The 19,786-nt window shown below is 39.7% G+C and overlaps 1 protein-coding gene across 3 annotated transcripts in view; it reads left to right on the top strand.

The window, feature by feature from the left end:
* Positions 1-17,142, top strand: part of Rmi1 (RecQ mediated genome instability 1) — a 198,274-nt gene extending 181,132 nt beyond the window's left edge. For 2 of the 3 annotated variants that reach the window (XR_013343430.1, XR_013343429.1), the window contains 2 exons: positions 16,258-16,333; positions 16,743-17,142. The gene's annotated coding sequence lies outside the window, so the exon portion shown is untranslated. The remainder of the gene's footprint in view (positions 1-16,257; positions 16,334-16,742) is intronic. The other variant, XR_013343434.1, reaches the window with a different exon arrangement.
* Positions 17,143-19,786: the final 2,644 nt, after the last annotated feature.

The raw sequence follows: 19,786 nt of genomic DNA, 5'->3' as shown, positions 1-19,786 counted from the left end.
TCCCAGTCTTTCCATGTGGAGAGGCTATTTGAAGACAGATGCTCAAGGAGCTTCCAGCTTTTCCAGCTCATACAACAGGCATGTAAGAGAAAACACCTTCAAATGACTTAAGTTGCAGCTGCGATCTGTAACCAGGTGAGGGACCACAGAGAACACCACACTACTGAGCTCACAATCCCCAGTACCACAAGCAGCCATAGCACATAGTTGTTTTACTCTACTAAGTTTTGGGAATGGTTTATTTTGCAACAACACGTCACTGGAATGACTGGACTAAAAAACTTAATGGGTTGTAGTTTGTAGTTAGTTGAAATTCTTAGTCTTGTGTTAATTTTCATGATAAGGGGGGGGGCTATCTTGAAGAAATGCCATGATTTATGTTTTAGAACATTTCAGAATATTATTTGGCTGGAGAGCAATGAATCAATTCATTTTATGCTTGGAATATACCCATATATGGAATATATGGGTATATTCTTATTCATTCTAGGTAAGTGCTCTGCCACCGAGCTACATCCCAGTCATTCATAAATATATGTTGGCTCAAATGTCTCTTTCCAACAGCCTAAAGTCTCCTTCCTTAATCCACTTTCATCTCATCTTTCTTAGGAAGGGCAATATATAAATTTCCTTAGGGATCCAACAATACCTGAATGAGTCAGTATGTAAGATGAGCCAGCTGAACTTTGCAGCAGAGTAGATCAAGGGACCTCTGACTTTTGAGGACACTGGAAAGGGCCCGGGCACATATGCAAAATAACATGAAGAGCTCACGTTTGCTAGCATCTTACAATGTTCTATGGATTGTTTTATTCTCTTCTCCCATGCCCCACCCCGCCAGCCAATCTGGCTACCTCTCCAGTCTTCCTCTGTAAACCATCAGTCCCTTACCCCTCTTTTTTTTGGGGGGGGGGAGAGTGGGTACCAGGGATTGAACTCAGGGTGACGTTGAGGCATTGGGAGGAGACCTTGAGGCATTGGGAGGACACTGGGAATGGCACAACTCTGAAGACAAACCTCTCTCCCTTCTTAAGTCTTCACAGAGCTAATCTTGCATGAAGCTATTGTCACTTGTGTGTGTATGTGTGTGTGTATATGCGCTTCTACTACATTCTGCACCATGGTCAGTACTTTAAAGAGATTCCCCTCTGGGACCCTATAACTAGGACAGTTTTGACAGTGAAAATGACACTGATAATATACTTTTGATCATTCTAAAAATACTCTATAAGCCAGGACTCTCCTAGGCCAACCTTGACATATGGTCACTCTACCTGGTGCAGTGACTATTCTGATTGCCACTGATGAAGAATTTGAGCCTTAGTCACCCTGCTGACAAGTGGTGGGGCAGGATTTGAATCCAAAATAGTTATCTGTTCTTTATTGCAGAAGTCACAAGCTGGAAATCCACAGTCCAAATTTGGTTCACAGCTCTGTTTTGTTTAGCCTTCATTGATTACTTTTAAAGAAATTGAACTTGAGGGCTGGGGTTGTGGCTCAGCGGTAGCGTGCTTGTCTAGTACGTGCAAGGTGCTGGGTTCGATCCTCAACACCACATAATAATAAATAAATAAAATAAAGATATTGTGTCAAATAACAACTAAAAAAATGTTTAAAAAGTTTATAAAAAAATTGAACTTGAACCTTTCCTTATTTATACTTTGCCTTTTCAACCCTTTTATAGATCCCTGAGGAAATTAAATTGGCAGCCCCTAAAGTGACATATTTGCTAGCATCTTACAATGTTCTACGGATTGCTTTATTCTCTTCTCCTATGCTCCACAACCCTCCCCCCGCCCCCACCAATCTGGCTACCTCTCCAGTCTTCCTCTGTAACACCATCAGTCCCTTACCCCTCTTTTTTTGGCGGGGGAGTGGGTACCAGGGATTGAACTCAGGGGCACTCAAACACTGAGCCACATCCCCAGCCCTATTTTATTTTATTTTTTTAGAGACAGGGTCTCACTGAATTGATTAGCACCTTGCTTTTGCTGAAGCTGGCTTTGAACTCATGATCTTCCTGCCTCAGCCTCACAAACTGCTGGGATTATAGGCATTCACCACCACATCTGGCCCTTACCCCTCTTTATTCCCAGGCTTGTGGGAAAAACTACCCAGGAATAGATTTCCCATTTCTGCTTCAGTACAACCATATATACAAAAAGTTTATCTATGTGTAATTTTCATTTCACATGAGCATGCAACCAATGACTGTGCAAGTGTATCATTTGAAAATACAGCTGGTAATTTGTAAATTACAAGTGAAAGGGGAGTAGAGCTTATTCATAATAAACAATATGCATTGATGATCATTTTATTTAATATTTTAAAATTAAGATTAGAAATCCTTAAGCAAGTCAGGCATGGTGGTACATACCTGTAATCCCAGTGACTCAGGAGACTGAGGCTGGAGGATTGAAAGTTTAAGGTCAGCCTGGACAAGACTCTGTCCCCAAATAAAATATATCAAGGGCTGAGGAGGTGGCTCAGTGGTAGAGTTCCCCTGGGTTCAATCCGCAGTACCACACAACAAAAAGACAAAACAACACCCCGCCAAAACCAAAAATACCAAAACAAACCAAAGAAAACCAGAAAGAAATACTTAAGCAGATAGCACATATTTTTCAATGTTTATAAAAATTATCTATGCTTCTGAAGACTTATTCTTTAGGAGATTTTATGTATCTGGGGACATTCTTTTAGTATAACTAATCTAAGTTCTAAAAGTTTTTGGCAGGTTGGAAATGTCTGCAGTATGTGCAAAAATTCTATAAAACCATGAAATAAATGCTAATGAAACATGAGGGGAAGGAGCACTTTGATTTCAAGAGCAAGATTTTATTTTGCAATGATAAAGATGGACAGAGAATATATTCTTGATAAAGAACAAGAGTGACTGAACATGAGGAAGAGGAAAATGCCAGATGCACATGATCACCAAGCCATGCCGACATGGGAGAGCGTCACTGGGAAGTGCATATTTCAGCTGAGAGCACTGTTCAGAACTTGGAAACTGTTCGCATCCTTCACACCCCTGATCCAAATATATCTTTCCTCCTTAAAAGAAGACAGCTTCTTTCAGGTTTAGTCTTCTCAAAGCCTATCAACAGGTCACAGGAAGAAACCTTTAACAGAATCTGTTTAAACCTTCAGAAATCTATGTCTTTTTCTAGGCTGCTCAATAATTTGATCTTTGGATTAATAAAGAGCTGGGTATGAGAGAGAGGAGATTTTACTTGAGCCAATAATCTTCATGAACACAATATGCAAATAGACAAGAAAAAGTGTGGATTTTCATTAAGAATGAACAAGGTCTATGAGAATAGGCAGTACAATCTCAGGTCTAGCCATTTAGTGCCCATTGTGTAGTCATGTCTGCAACTAGAATTCTTTGGGGGCTTGGGAGGCAGAGGCAAGAGGACAGCAAGTTCAAAGCCAGACTCAGCAACTTAGCAAGGCCTAAGCAACTTAATGAGACCCTCTCTCAAAATAAAAAATAGAAAGGGCTGGGGATGTGGTTCAGTAGTTAAGCTCCCCTGGGTTCAATCCTTGGTACCCCCCACCAAAAAAAATTATTTGGGATTCATAGAAAATGAAAATATAGATATATAATATAAATAGATGAAGATGGTCTTTTCAGTAACTTAGTTTATGGCGGGGTTGGGAGGAAGGGTGCTGGGTGTAGAGAAATTTACTTTTCAGACTCTCTAGTTGGAGAAGTAATTAACCTTTTTCCCCCTTTCTTTCTTTGTATTCATATCAATGCTATATATGTGCAGATTAGTGGATTAATGGCTGGCACAATCTATGTATTAGATTAGATGAACCCTAGGGTGACTTCTGACTTGGAAATTCTGTGTGTGTGTGTGTGTGTGTGTGTGTGTGTGTGTGTGTGTGAGAGAGAGAGAGAGAGAGAGAGAGAGAGAGAGAGAGAGAGAGAGAGAGACCATTAGTCATTTTTCCTGTCTGCTCTTGCATTGGGTTATTTTCATTTTCTCTCGGGGATCTGGTTTTCAAGGGTCAAGCTCATTGTATAGCTTAGTTCTGGTTGACTGAATCCACATAACTAGGAAGGTTTCTGTAAATGCAATCAAGAGAGAGAATTTCACAAAGCATTTACACAAGTTTACTCTACTATATCCATGTGGAATGTGCATTTGTCCAGACCAGTTATCTTTCTGGCCATCAGTGTCCTGGCCAGTCTCCCTTGACTGGACCCCTGGCTCATCCCCATCTCATAAACTCTGAAGCAAGGAGATGTATAGTGTATCTGAAGCCCATTGCCCAGCACAGAGCTAGATACAGAGCAAATTTCAGGTGTGTTTCTTTTTCTTTCCTTTGCTAACAGCTTAATTGAGAAATAACTCATACGCCTTATAGTTTACCCACTTAAATTGTAAAACTCAGTGGTTTTTAGTATAGTCACTGAGCTGTGCTACCAATAGCACAGTCAATTTTTACAGCATATTTATTACTCCAAAAAGAAACCTCACATCTTTAACAGCGTGCATTTTACCCAACCTCCAGCCCTAGAATACTAGATCACTTCCTGTCTCTATAGATTAGTCTATTATGGACTTTTCTAAAAAATAGAATAATACAACATGTGGTCTTTTATGACTGATTTCTTTAATTTACCATAATGTTTTCAAGGTTAATCCATACTGTAGCACAAATCAGTATTTCATTATTTTTTAAAAAATTTTAATTTGTTATATATGACAACAGACTGCTTTATGATTCATATTACTCATATAGAGCTCAATTTTTCATATCTCTAGTTGTAAACAAAATAGAGTCACATCCTTTGTGTCTTCATACATGCACTTAGGGCAATGATGACCATCACATTCTACCATCTTTCCTACCCCTATGATCCCTCCCTTCCCTCCCACCTTTTTTCATTCTTTTTAATTGTGTTTTATTCCATGGTCTGGATATACCACATTTTATTTATCCATTTTATCAATTGATGGATATTTGGGTCCTTACAATTTTGGGCTTTTATTAGAGCTAATATAAATATTCATGTACCAATTTTTTTTGTGGACATATTTTCATTGCTCTTGGGTAAGGACCTAGACGTGAAATTGTTGAGTCATATGGTGACTCTAGGATTAATCTTTTGAGGAATTGCCACACTGTTTTCCAAAATGACTTCACCATTTTAAATTTTTGCCAGCAATGTACAGAGGTTCCAATTTCTCCACATTCTTGCCAACAATTTTTGTCTGTCTTTTCAATGACTGCCATTCTAGTGGGTATGAAGTAGTATCCCATTGTAAGTATGACTTGCACTTCCCTGATGGCCAATAATGCTGAGCATCTTTTCAAGTGATTATTGGCCTTTTGTATATCTTCTTTGGAGAATGCCCATTCAAATCCCCTGCTTGATTTTTGTATTATTTGTCTTTTCATTATTGAGTTCTAAGAATGTTTCACATAGTCTAGAAACAAGTCTCTTACCAGATAGATGATTGGCAAATATTTTTTTCCCATTCTGTGGTTTTTCTTTGTGCTTCCTAGATGTTATATTTTGAAACACACCTTTTTAATTTCAATGAAGTACAGTCTAACTGCTTTTTTCTTTTTTTGCTTATGCTTTTGGTGTCCTAAGAAACAATGATCTCGTCCAAGATCTACTTGTTTGAGCTCTTGGTCTTACTCATAAGAAAGACATTCTTCAGGGTTCTCATCTTAGTTGACGGCACCTCAACTAAGATGTTGAGGTGAAAAGCATTTGAGTCTTTTATGACTCTTCTGTTTCTCTCTTAATACTACAATCAGCCTACTAGAATTTCCTGTAGAATTTTGACAGACTTCTTTCATTCTTTACTCGTTGTTCCCTTAAAGCCAAGGGTGTAGTGTTTCTGCTGGTGTACTTCTTCAGGGCCTTGTGGGTCTATTGGGTATGTCTTTTGGAATGCACTCCTTTAGATAAGAGGCTCTTTCTTGGATATCTTGGTTTTTGATGAGACGCCTAAGGGAATCCGTGAATCACATGAGTAATGTCCTCAAGACAAATGTCTGATTCATTTGTGTGATTGAATAATCTGAACTTTGACCTGTTAAGGAACTAGCAAAAGGTTGTGATAGCCCATCCTTGATTACCCCTGGACAGTACTCTTTCCTGATAGTGACTTCCCTAATTGTTTCATCTTTCTCAAATTGTTGGTGGGACTGAAAATTAATACAACCAATTTGGAAAATAGTATGGAGATTCCTTAAAAGACTAGGAATGGAACTACCATATAACCTAGCTTTACCACTCCTTGGTATTTATTCAAAAGAATTAAAATCATCATACTATAGTGATACATGAATATCAATATTTATATTAGCACAATTCACAACAGCTAAGTATGCAACCAGCCCAGGTGCCCATCAACAGATGAATGAATAAAGAAAATATGATGCACACACACACACACACACACACACACACACACACAAAATGGAGTTTTACTCAGCCATGAAGAAGAATGAAATTATGGCATTTTCTGGTGAATGGATAGAATTGGAGGACATGATGCTAAGTGAAATAAACCAGACTTGGAAAGTTAAAGTTCAAATGTTTTCTCTCACATGTGGAAGAAAGAGAAAAATAAGAAATCAGATAGGCTGAAAAGATTGCAAATCATCATATCCTGGTTCCTTTTTGCTTTATAGTTCTTCCTTCAATCTATCCTTTTCCTCTTTCATTTTATGATAAACAGCAAAAAGAAACCAGGCTGTACTTTCAGCACTTTGCTTTCTATTTTTGCCTGTCTCCTGCCTTTTCCCAGTCCTATTTCAAAGGTGAAGATGAGACTCAGATGTTCATAAGCTTAACCTATATTTTTTCTCTGAAGTTCTGTGTTCTCTCATAAACATATAAGGTAGAAGCCCACCTGTGTGGGAACAGATCCCAAGAGCTATGGATAACCTCCCCCTGGGGTTACCACTAGGGTGGACTGTCAGCCCCGTTCCCCAGCTCACTTCAACATCTTGCATCTCACAGTCCTTCCTGTGGGTTCTCAGGACAAAACATTTCCCAACTGTTCCTTCGCCTAGGGCGAGCCCCATTTCTGAAGTCAACAGGGTGCCCATTGAGTTACCCACTGTACAGTCATCTCCCATCTGTTCGTCTCACATTTCTGGCTCAGGAAGACGTGACCTGGGTTTGTATGACATCCTTATCAGAGACACCATTACATATTCAAGTGTGCGTGCCCACTGGTCTTGTGGTTATGGAATTTATTAGGAGTTATTAATCTTAAAAAGTCAGTTCGTTCTTCCAGAAATAAGCCTTTTAAAAGGTCAGCTTGGCTTTTAATTAAGAATGAATCTTTTTTTTGCAGGTTAAATTGTGAGACCAAATGGCTGTGTTGAATGGATCCCATGGCAGTCAATCCTGTGGTAATTAGCAGGCAATAGGGTTGACAGCTCCTTCTGCTTTAATGAGAGGAAAGTTCCTGTTAGTGAATGGTGTTACTGCAGCTTCTGTCTGGAGCGGGTGGTGGCTGCCTTGTGCTTTCCTTCCTACCATTCTGTCTTGCTGACTCTGTGCCTCTCTTTCCCTTCTTTCTCTTTCATTTTGGTTTCCCTTCTTTGGTTCCTTCTGTTTTCCTCACTGGGGAAGGAAACTGGAAACCCTTTTCCTCGGTGACCTGTAGAGAAGGCAGATTCTGCACACTACCTCCCGCGCATTGGGAGGGCTTCAGAACGGGGTGCTGACCTACTTCTGCTGCAAATGTTCTAGGCATTTGGGAACCCTGCCAGTAATGTTTAGAAAAAGCACTAGTGAGCCAGAGACATTCAGAATGTTAGAAGGAGGCTGGAGTCACCCAGAGTTAAGCCAGAAGCCCAATAAGCATTCAATGTCAATGTTACAACAGTCTGACCAAGGCATTCTCTTCCCAGGTGTGTTTCAGTCCTTCTGATTAATCAAAGAGCAAGCCTTGTCCCCTTTTGCAACAGAATAAAAGGGAACCTCAGGAACACAGCCTACAGTGGGCTAGAATTTAATGTCATTGTTTTGTTTTCCTTTGTGGTCAGCGAAAGATATTGCATTTTCAATAACAGTAATAAAAGGTCAGATTTCCTTTGTTAATAAATGCATGTTTAAAAAGTGACTCAATGTGAAGAAAGATATTAAATCATCAGTTGTTCAGGTGGTGTGCTAATATCTGGCCTAAACTATGAAGTTGGTCACATGAGGGGTGTGGGCGGGTGGTCAGCTGTTAGAGAAAGGCAATTGTCTTTATTTGGCCTGTGTGTCACTGTGTATCACTGTGCATCTTACAGGTGACACAGCTCTGTCCCCCCCTCCTCATCACCGATTTTACAGTAGCCAGTTAGTTCTTCATATGAAATGTAGAAAATACCTCATGTTTGTAAAACAAGGAATAGGATTTGTCAATTCACTTCCTGGTGGTCTGTGGCTAGGACCCCATGACCTTTGTGACATTCTGATCAAACACTGAGTGAATCATCTTAGTTAGGAAAGGAAGGACAGGATTCACATAGACTTGGGAAATTTGAGTGCATTTTCTTGTGATGACAGGTGTAATAGGCATAATCAATATGGGAGGTTTGATTTTTGAAAATAATTATGTGTCATGAATGCTGTTTTCTGTTCCTATACAGGTACAAAAAGGATAGATCTAACAGATGGAGCTTCTCTCCAATTAAATGGAATATCTCACCTCTAGATTCTTCTGGCACTTTCTTTGTATTTTTCTTTTATCCTTTTTGGTAGTGCGCAGAGTGTGATCTTTCCCAGCAGACTCCAGAAGTTTCTGAGGAGTGGTGATTATGTCCTGCTTGGTTGGTGGAGATGACCTGACAGATACTCACAGGGTGCCCGGCACAGAACAAGGACTGGACCACTGTTGACTCTAGTTGAAGGAGAATCACCCTGGTCTCTAGAGTGGTTTTCCCGGCTGGGCTGGGGCTTCAATATTTCAGAAGCCAAAGCTGTGACTCTGCTTGAGGAAGAGTGAGGGCAGAATAGAGGAATTTTCAAAGACAGAACAGGCCATGGTAATAGAAAATGGTTAGTTTATTCACACTCCTTCCCTCTTGCTGGGGTGACATGTGAGGAAAATCAGGTGACCATGGGAGGACAGGGTCAGTCTGTGCCTGTGGCCTTACACTTCAACTCAGAAATAGAACAAGTGGCTCTCCAAGTGTTCTCTTGTGAGCAAAGGGTTCTTTTCTTGAGAAAGTCAAGTTTGTTATTGGCACCAAGTTTGATTTTCAGAAAGCTTACAAGAAGTATCCACTGTCTTTGAGGGCACAATTTCCACTGAGGTCTGTTTGTATCTGTGACACCATAAAAAGGGCCATGCAAGTCAAGGCAAAAACCACAAAGGGACATTTCTCCAACCTGCTGCATTTTGGCTGCCCACATCTAACGTGTATTTAAGTCAAGATTAACTCGGGCATTTTCTATTGCAGAAGTGCATCTTCTATGGGTTCACTGTGCATCTTCCAAGTGCTTGTGGTAGCCAGTAATTGAAAGGTGGCCAAAAATGAATGTGCTCTGAGTCAGAGAGAGATGGTGGTGAGCAAAGCAGGGAACTCAGCAGCTGCTGCTCTGATCCCAGGCCTCTGAGTGGATTGTGAAATGGGAAGTGTGGGTACAAAACCAGGTGGCAGTGGATGCTGTGATCTCAGGCAGGTTTCTTCATGTGGAAGTGGAGAGAATATCACTGGGATATCATCAACCAAGATATTACCAATATCAAGCAATATCACTGGCTCTGTAGGATGAGGTGCATTCTAGTGTGGAGTAGCTCCAAGGATGTGCACCTTCTGGGAAAGGAAGCAGCTGCTATGGTGACAAGAGGTGCAAAGCAAGCAGTGACTCTTCACTGGCAAGAGCCTTTCCAGCCCGTGCAGTGGTGCTCACATGTAATTCCAAGTGACTCAGGAGGTGGAAGCAAAAAGATCGAAAGTCCTGGGCAAACTAGCCAGAACCTGTCTCAAAACAAAAAGAGCTGAAGATGTGGCTCAGTGGTTTACCCCTGAGTTTAGCTCCCCTAGGTTCAGTTCCCAGTTCCAAGGGGAAAAAAACAAAACAAAACAGCCTTTCCAAGAGTAGGTGGGAAGAGATGTTAGGGGTAGGGATGAGGAGTCCCTGCAGAGGGTAGATGGAAGGTGCAAGAAAGGGCCCAGGAAGAGAAACAGCCAAGGTTTCCCAGAGTTAATGGTTTTCTAATGCTGTGTGAAAGGTCTGTTAATACTCTGGAAGGATGATAGGAAGAGGAGTGTCTGGCGGGCCCCTTTTTATACATTTCATGAACAATCTCTTATTTAAAGAAAGCTCTGCAGGAAAAGAAAGCCCACTGAGAGACACCTGGTAATCACATAACTGCCACAAAGCTGACCTGTGTTGAAGATGAACAGCTGTGGGAGTGGTAACAGTCGTGCACTCAGCATGAATACATCTGATAGACATCCAGATAAGTATTTCTCTAGTTAGTAGACCCTCTGCATCTTCTCTCCCATTAACTCTAAGCCAGAGGTTAGAGGAGGGAAGAAGGAAAAGATATAAGGAATGCAGTACCCTATAATGAAGTGAATTAAAAGCTCTTTGGTAAATAGAAAGAATCCAGGGGAAGGAGGGCCTCAGTCATAAGGAGGAGGGCTTCTACCAGTGTTAGGGTTAGTTTATTCTCATTCCTTTCCTCTTGCTGGGGTGACATGTGAGGAAAATCAGGTAACCATGAGAGGACAGGGTCAGTCTGTACCTGTGGCCTTACACTTCAACTCAGAACAAGAAATACCATATGCTAGCATAAAGGGATAGAGGGTGGGAGAAAAGAGAAGCTCCTGAAAAATTTGGGAGTGTCCCAGAGCAGAAGAGATCTTGGCCTGGCTTCCCAAATGATAACCAGAGAGATTACAAGGTTCTTAGACCTCTGACCCTGGTGGTAGCATAGGAGAGGTGGCCTGTTGTGGATAGATAGAGAGAAGGATCAAGTTAGCGAGCCCAGAATTCTCTTTTCTCCCATGTTATGGAAGTGCCCTGCCTTGTGCAGCTGCCTTGTGCCTAGAGGGAAGCAGGAAGCTAATGGGGCTGTATAAGTGGGACAGGAATGACTGAGAAAGTTCTTTGGCGTAGATTAGGAGCACCCATCAAAAGCAGGAGTCAGAGTCTCTCTCTCTCTCTCTCTCTCTCTCTCTCTCTCTCTCTCTCTCTCTCTGTCACCTAGAGGCACTCTACTACTGAGCTATACTCCCAGTCATTTAAAAAAATATATTTATTTATTTATTTTACAGTAGCCCTCAGTTCTTTCAATTTTTTATTTTGAGACAGGTTCTCACTAAGGTAGTTAGAACCTCACTAAGTTGCTGAAGCTGGCCTTGAACTTGTGATATTCCTGCCTCAGCCTCCTGAATCTCTGGGATTATAGGCATGGACCACTATACCCTGTAAAGCAGAAGTTCTCTTAACAGCTGTAAGAACAAATCACAAGTATACCAGCAGATTCTAGCTAGGTACTTGAGGACTAGATGAACTCAGATGCATGCCATCAAGACCTGAGGACTCAGATCTGCATGAAAGAATCTGAGACCCTATTATCTGTGCTATATACCATCTTGGAGAGGATTTAAGGGAAATGGAGAAAATCCCAAAGTCTAAGAATTTACTTAAAAGAAATCTAGTGATCTGAAATAGGTTGTTTAAATCAGAAGGGACTAAGATACTCTGAATTAAGTTCTCATGTCAGCCTCTCTTGCCCTGTAGAGTGGGGACTTTGATAAAGATGAAATGCATTTAATAAAGAAGCTCTGTTATTGTATATATTTGTGCTGAATATGTCTAATACTTTTGATCCAGCATATATAGCTGTCTTTCACTGGTAGCATACGGATGATGCTCTGCCCTAGCTCACTCTTTCTAGTCTTAAATTTTATTCCTTATGAAATATGTTAAGGCAAATTTAATAAATGATGTTAAACTTGTTTTATATGTTCTTAGAGCATTAATGTGGTGTTGAGGGGAATGATATTTCAGAGTCCTGAAGCAGTACAGCGCATATCCTTCATGACAGGGAGAGGAATAGTTTTCAAAAATTTCTCAGTGACTCAAAACACAAAAGCATCACTTTTCACATTCTCAACTCACTAATCTTGAAATTCAATATCTAGTTCATAACCAGATACTGAGAAGGACTTAGAAACATTCTCTATTAGTCTGAATAGATGACACAAAACAGATGCATTAAAATCCATGCACTTTGGAAACAGATGTTTGAGTTCTTATTTGCTCTTTTTTCATAACCAATTTTACTATGTGATCTCTAAGCAAATAGATTGGAAACCACTAATGAAATACAGGGAAATATGTAGAGGTCAAGGAATAATAGTTAAGGTCAGGCTTCCTAGAAGTAGTGCTGTGATAGGGGACCATCTGATAGGAAGACAGGGTGAAAAGTCAGATAATTAGACCCAGAAACCCAAGGAATACCATATGCTACTGTATTAAGGCCCAGTTCAGTTGCTAAAGATAAGAACTGAATTGGAAGGAGGGAGACCCAGATTCTGGCCCAGGGTTGGTCACTAATTTGCTGTGCACATTGGAAAAACATTGCCTTTTGGGAATTAGCTTCCTCTCCTGAAGAGTGTGAAATTAAGAAACTTTCCCTGAATTTGAAAAATGGATAATCACAAAAGTCAGTACTGAACAAGAGGCAAGTGAGAGGGGCATTTAATTCAGTCTTGGACAGGGGAAATGTCAAACAAGGCTTCCCAGAGCAAATAACATGGTTTTAACTGGGACCTCAAAATCAAGTAAGAATTAGCCAGGTGAAGCAAATGTGTGTTTGTTGAACAGTGGTGGTGCAAGGGAAAGTACCGTGTTGAGGGAACAGCGGCTGCAAAGAAAAAAGATGGAAAGACAATTTCTCCTATTTTGAAAGTTGTGAGGAGTACAATGTACTCCAAGGAGTGTGGAGCTCAAAATAAATAATGGTGAATGATAAAGATGGAAAGTGAATTTGAATGTCATATTAAACATACACATTTGTCTTATTTTTTTCAGCAATTCTAGAAATGGCTTGAAGACTGCATATGTACATTAAAAAAATCTATACTTCTATTAGAAAAGAAAGCAAATAATTCCAGCCATCAGTGGTCCAGAAATTACGAGTAATCCTTGAAATATAAAGATGAGATTAGATTAATGAAGGGCACCATAGTCTAAAGGCATATAGAAGAGAAATAATACAAGTGGGCATGGCTTCTGACATCTTACAAATTCAGAGGTGAAACACTGGACAGGTAACAAAAGGACCTGCCTGTGTGATTGCTTGGGGAACCCCCACCTAGGTCAGCCCTTTCCTCCTATCAACTTTGCTTGGCCCCTTCCAGAGGAGTCGGGGCACCTGCCTCTCTTTGGGAGGCAGAGTGGCCAAGATGAGGTTTGGAGGGCAGAAAACCCTTCTCAGTGTGAAAGACATGCAAGGTTAAGTTTTTTTTTTTTTTTTGAGAGAGAGAGAGAGAGAGAGAGAGAGAGAATCTTTTTTGTAGATGGACCCAACACAATGCCTTTATTTTTATGTGGTGCTGAGAATCGAACCCGGGTCCCGCCTGTGCTAAGGGAGTGATCTACCGCTGAGCCACAATCCCAGCCCAAGGTTAAGTTTTTTTCAGAGAATCTGAGAGTTAATGGGGTGGAGTAAGGTGGTAGCTGTGATCAGTAAGAAGTGGTTAATAGTGTTGACTTTGGAATACCTGGAAGGTGTAGACAGGAGGATTAGCTGATGGATTGGATATGGGGGTGTGAGAGAAAGAGGGGGGGTTTGGGATGACTTCAGGGTTTTTGTTTTGTGCATGTGGATCAGCAGTGGCTGTTTGCCAGGATGGAAAAGACTGAGGGTGTAAGTCATTGTATGGTTCAAGAGGAGTATCAGAGATCTTGGTGTTATGTACGTAGTTGGATATCAGAAACCTGAGTTCAGGGGAAAATTCAGGGCTGGAAACGCACATTTGAGACCTACCAGAATATAAGTGGTAGATGAAATCCTTAACTGGATGTGATCACTTGGATTTGGGTGGAGAGTAAGAATAAAAAAAAGTGTGGGGACTGAGACCCTGGATTCTCTACCATTTAGAGAAAGATCTAGCAAGACAGCAGTTATTTTCTTAGACAGAAATATAGTAAAACCCCCTTTTTACTGCTGGTGTTTGTAAGCAGGGCTAATAACCCTTGAATAGATTAAACAAATGTTAACCTTTTAGAGTTTTGAGAATTTGAAGAGGACCTAATCATCACATGGTTCAGTGTTTTTCACACCCTGGGTCATAGAGGGCCAAGAACTCTGTTTATTGAATCCTAACTAGCATGTTTAAACAAATAAACTACAAGACTTTAGAGTGCTGCATGTACTGGAGATGAACATTGTTTCTGAAACTGTTAAATGTGTGTGTGTGTGCACCTAAGTATGTGTGCATGTATATGTGTGTACGTGTGTGCATGTGTGTGGGCACCTGAGTGTGCATGTGTGTGTGTACTTATCACCATGTACATTATTTTTCTTTTTCTTTGGTCCTCAGTTACACAATATTTGGTTAATTATAATCCTTGGTTTGGTACACCAAAATATTGGCATGAATGGCCCTTTTTAATTTTTATCTGCCAGGTAATAGTCTAATTTTTAAAATACCATAAAGTTCTCTCTTAACTAAGAGCTGGATATTTCCAATAGTTAATATTTCAACAACCCTCTGCCTCCCCCCAACCCAAGTACCATATCCTTAACTCTGTTTATTTTTCCTTTTTTTTGCTTTTTTGTCTTTTCTTTGTATCCTTCTTTCTATATGTAGACAATATATTGTCTAGATCTGCTTTTTAAAATTTTATATTATGAAAATATTCAAATATGTAAAAAAGTGGAGAGAATAGTATAACAAACCCTTATGTACCCATTTCTCATCTTCAACATGTTCTCAGCTTCTTTACCTGTACCCCATTTTGAAGCAAATCCTAAATAACATTATCATTTTATCCATAAATATTTCAGCAGAGGATTTAAAAATTTAAAATCAATATCACATCTAAAACAATTTAACAATAATTGTTAAATATTAAAAAGAAAGAAGTAAGACTGTGTTAAATATCCCATCTTTTTCAGAGTCCCAATTGTTTCAAGAATGATCACATTTATGAAAAAAATTAGAATTTGAATTTGGACCTGATAATTATAGAAATAATTTCTTTTTGTCTTAGATATAATAAGATATTATGGTTACTATTACTAATACTGAAATATTTGTGGATGAGATATACTTTGAAATTGCATACCACTGGTCATGAGTGGGTAAGTTTTAGATGAAACAAGATTGTCATGAATTAATTATTAATTATTATTATTATTAATTATTATTATTATTGTAGTTGTTGACAGACCTTTATTTTATTCATTTATTTATATGTGGTGTTGAGAATCGAACCCAGGGCCTCATGCATGTGAGGCAAGCACTGTACTACTGAGCCACAACAGCTTAGCAACAGGAATGTTTTATTAAACTAGTTGGTTGACTTTCATCTATGTTCAAAAATTTTGGTAGCAAAAGTAAATAACTAACTAACGAGGACATACTACTGAGATACACATTCTAGTGTACAACTCCTCATGTGCATGTGAGTTATCTTGGGGGATAGATTTGCAAGTGCAGCTCTAGCTCTGCTGAATAGGGCCAGGTTTCCCCAGAGTCAATATCAGACTGCCAGAGTCCAGGGAAGGACTCAGTTTGCCTCGTGTGGAGGACAATGAGCCCAGGTCTGTGTGAAGCCTTTTCTGTACCATTCATTGAGCTCTGCTGGAGGTGGAGAGGAGGGTGTGTTGATTGTGTTCCAATTTCTGAGGGTGATGGAAGTGTAACAAAAATGTGACTGGACGAGAATAGTAGCTTCTGGAACATGAATACTTGCCCAAGTCTACTTTTCCCAGTTCTCCTATCCCTTCCCACCCCATCATACTGGGAATCCTAGGGGCACTCTACCACTGACCTACATTCCCAGCAATTTTTCTTTTTCTTCTTCCTTCTTTATCTTCCTCCCCCCCTCCTCCTTCTTCAGACAGGGTCTCACTAAATTATCCCCAAGGCTGCCCTCCAACTTGTGATTCTCCTGCCTCAGTCTCAGGAGCTGAGATTACAGGCTTGCATCACCTCACCTGCATTTGTTCTTTTATCTTTGTAGTAGGTACATCTCACCTAGTTTATGAAAGGATGCATATAGCTGTAGTTTTTGTTTTGTTGCAGGAGAAATATATGTTTACAATAGGAATTTAAGCAATTACAAATAAACAAAAGGAAGAAAAAGAAAACCAGCCTAACTGTGAGTATTTGGTATTTTTTTTTCAATCCTTCTCTTTGGAATACTCTACAATCTACTTGAATTGCACTTTCTTCATGTAAGATTTTTTTCCATATTAGTAAACATTCTTTTACAATTTAGTTTTTGATGGTGGATTGCAGTTTGTTGTGTGCAAATGGCATAATTCATTTAAGTAATTCCCATGTTTCTCTGTCCCCTCCTCCCATTTTTACCTTATGCTCTTTTTGAAGCAAGACTCAAAGCTTTGTCTTGTCTCTGAATACAACCAAACCCTTGTGAATTATAAGATATGAGTGTTTCATGGGAAAACACAGTAGAAACTCAGAACCAGTCGTCATTTGATATTTGTGTTTTCTACCCTTTGTTCCTTCTGAACAGTAGTCTCCTCTCTCTTCTTTCTCTTCCACAGATATGGTTTCCAAACGCCTCATGTGATGTCCAGAGTTCAGAGTTATTCACCTCTGAATACTCACTCAGCAATGAAGAAAGTTATGTGGTCAGCAGAAATAACTATCTTGACGTAGCAATTCAGGGAACATCTATTTTAAATCTGTCCCTTGGAAATTTCACGAATGATTTATCAAAGTCATATATGATCTATAACTGTTTCCTTGAGATAAATTCTTAGGGGTAGAATGGCAGGATCAGAGAGTATAAAAAGTGCGAGACTTGTAGGAAAGACGGTGGAATGAGATGGACATCATTACCCTAAGTACATGTATGAAGACACAAATGGCGTGATTCTACTTTGTGTACAACCAGAGAAATGAAAAATTGTGCTCTATATGTGTACTATGAATTGAAATGCATTCTGCTGTCATGTATAATGAATTAAAATAAGTAAATAAATATTTTTAAAAAGTGTGAGACTTTTGATGACTATTAAGGACAAGGTATACTAATTTGCTTTCTGCGTGTATTCCTGAGTGATTGTTGGCCTGACTGTAGTAGTTAATGAACCAGATTTGGAGTAGCATTTCTCTGGTTCATTTGTCATTCTGTTTCCTGTCAGTGCCAGAGAATTAGCCAGAGTTCACTCAGGATCTTGGGACCAAGTTCAGTCAGGATCTCGGGACCAATATAAGAGGTGCTATTATTTGAATGGGTCCCCCCAAAAGTTGGAAGCTTAATTCCAAAATTCATAGGTTAACAATATTTGGAGTGAAGTATTGGGAAATGATTAGGATTAGATGAGGTCATGAGAGTGGGTCCCCCATGATGGCATTAGTGGCTTTATAAGAAGAAGAGAGACCCTAGCTAGCATGCTTGCTCTGTCTCTCCCAGTGATACCATCTACCATACTATCATGCATCAAGAAGCCCCTCTCTGGCTGCAGATCAGATGCCAACACTATTCTCAGATGCCAGAGTTCATGCCTCCAGAAGTGTGAGCCAAAGAAACTTTCATTTTTATAAATTATCTCTGGTATTTTGTTAGGGCAACAGAAAAAAAAAAACTAAGACAAACGGTATGTAATAATGGAGTTGTTATAGAGATTAAGGTTTGCAGAATTGTGGAAGAACTAAGGAAGTAGTTTTGGGAAGAAATTGATTAGAGGATTAGAGAGAGTTTAGTGACTATGGATCTGAAGGGAAGCATTCTGGTGGCGGCCTTAAATTGGTATAGGTCAGTTGAAAAAGAAAGCTGGATGTGGAGCGGTGGAAAATGGACAAATGGAACACAATAGGGTAAGTTTGGAGCTTGTATCTGTGTGTGTTTCACTGCATCTAACACCAATGGTGCTAGTGATTTGTTGAAGAAGTTGATGGCTTTGCTATGGAACTATATAGGTGCCTGGTCCAGGACTAGATACAGTTGAAAAAGCTGTGTTAAGGTTTGGATATGATTCCCCCAAAGCTCACTTGTGAGACAATGCAAGAAGGCTCAGAGGAGAAATGATTGGACTGTGAGAGAGTCTTAACACAATCAGTGAATTAATCCTTGATGAACTGGAGGCAGGTGGGATGTGGCTGGAGAAAGTGGTTAATTTGGGGTGTGGCTAAGGGGTATATATTTGTATCTAGAGAGTAGAGTCTCTCTCTGTTTCATGATCACCCTGATGTGAGCTGCTTCCCTCTGCCACACTCTCCTGCCCTGATGTTCTATCTCACCTTGAGCCCTTAGGAATGGAGCTGGCCTTCTCTGGACTAAGACCTCTGAAACCATGAGCCCTTAAATGAACTTTTCCTCCCCTACAGTTTTGCTGGTCAGAGCTTTTAGTCACAGCAGTGAAACAGCTGACTAAAACAAGCTGCATATTTTGCTGCTGGCCAATGCTAACAAGAGCAGCCAGCAGATAAGCCCCTGGAGCCTGCGCAAAATTTCCAGTCATAATGGCTGGTGTTTAACTTGAGGTTTCCAAACCTTATTCAAATTTCTCTTGTGTGCAATCCCAACTTGGAACCATATGGGGAAAGGAATTTTGGGAAGCACAGTTCTAACTAAGCTAAATTGACGTAGAATAAAACCACTGCAAGCAATCCTGAAGGTCTAGTTGGTTCCAGAATAGAAAAGTGGATTCTAGTGAATCTGGCACACATTTACTATTGCCCAAGAAAGTTGTGGGGAGGGTTTGTAAAATCAGAAAAGTTGTCCTGATTTTTTTTTTTTCTGAAAAGTAAAATTTTCCACAAGGTAAAATTGTATCATAGCAGTAAGAACAAAATTCAGAGAAATTTTATACTTTTCAGTCCATTAAAGTAATTACTGAACAAAATATTCTCAGTTCTGTTGCTAATGGTATTAAGAAGAAGAAGCAGAAGGACCATATGTTTATATCATTTCTCTGAAATAGACTTGGTAAGTGCTCTGAGATCCCCTATATATAAAACATATGAAAATATCCCTAATGAATAGTTAGAAATCTTTGATAATGAAGATGATGCTAATCTGTTGTATTTTGAAGAATTTATGCAGTTGCAGCAGTTGAACTTGTCTGACCAGCAGTCCTCCTCTACAATCCACAGAACCTATTTTAGTGCTATCATTGTCATATGTTCCAAACATGGACCATTAAAAATTTTTCATAAAGAGGATATTATGTTAAGGAAAATAAGTCAGGCTCAGAAAGACGAATACACCATGTTCTCACTTAGACCTGAAGCTTAACAAGTTGACCTCATGTAAGTAGAATCGTGATTACCAGAGGCTAGGAAGTGAAGGGAGAGAGATGGGGACAGGGGAGTTAATGGGTGGGAATGTGACTGGAATAGAAGGAATAACTTTTAGTGTTCCGTGGCATGGTAGGGTAACTATGGTTGATAACAATTAATTGTATGTTTCCAAATATCTAATAGAGGGGATTTTGAATGTTCCCAACACAAAGAAATGATAAATATTTGAGGTGATGGATATGCCAATTGCCCTGATGTGATTATTTTGTATATATGTACCATAACACCAATCAACATGTGTACTAATCATGTCAATGAAAAATAAAAATGTATGTATTTA

Source organism: Urocitellus parryii, chromosome 4 (assembly GCF_045843805.1).
Source record: "Urocitellus parryii isolate mUroPar1 chromosome 4, mUroPar1.hap1, whole genome shotgun sequence".
Taxonomy (NCBI): Eukaryota; Metazoa; Chordata; class Mammalia; order Rodentia; family Sciuridae; genus Urocitellus; species Urocitellus parryii.
This window is presented reverse-complemented; position numbering and strand designations above follow the sequence as displayed.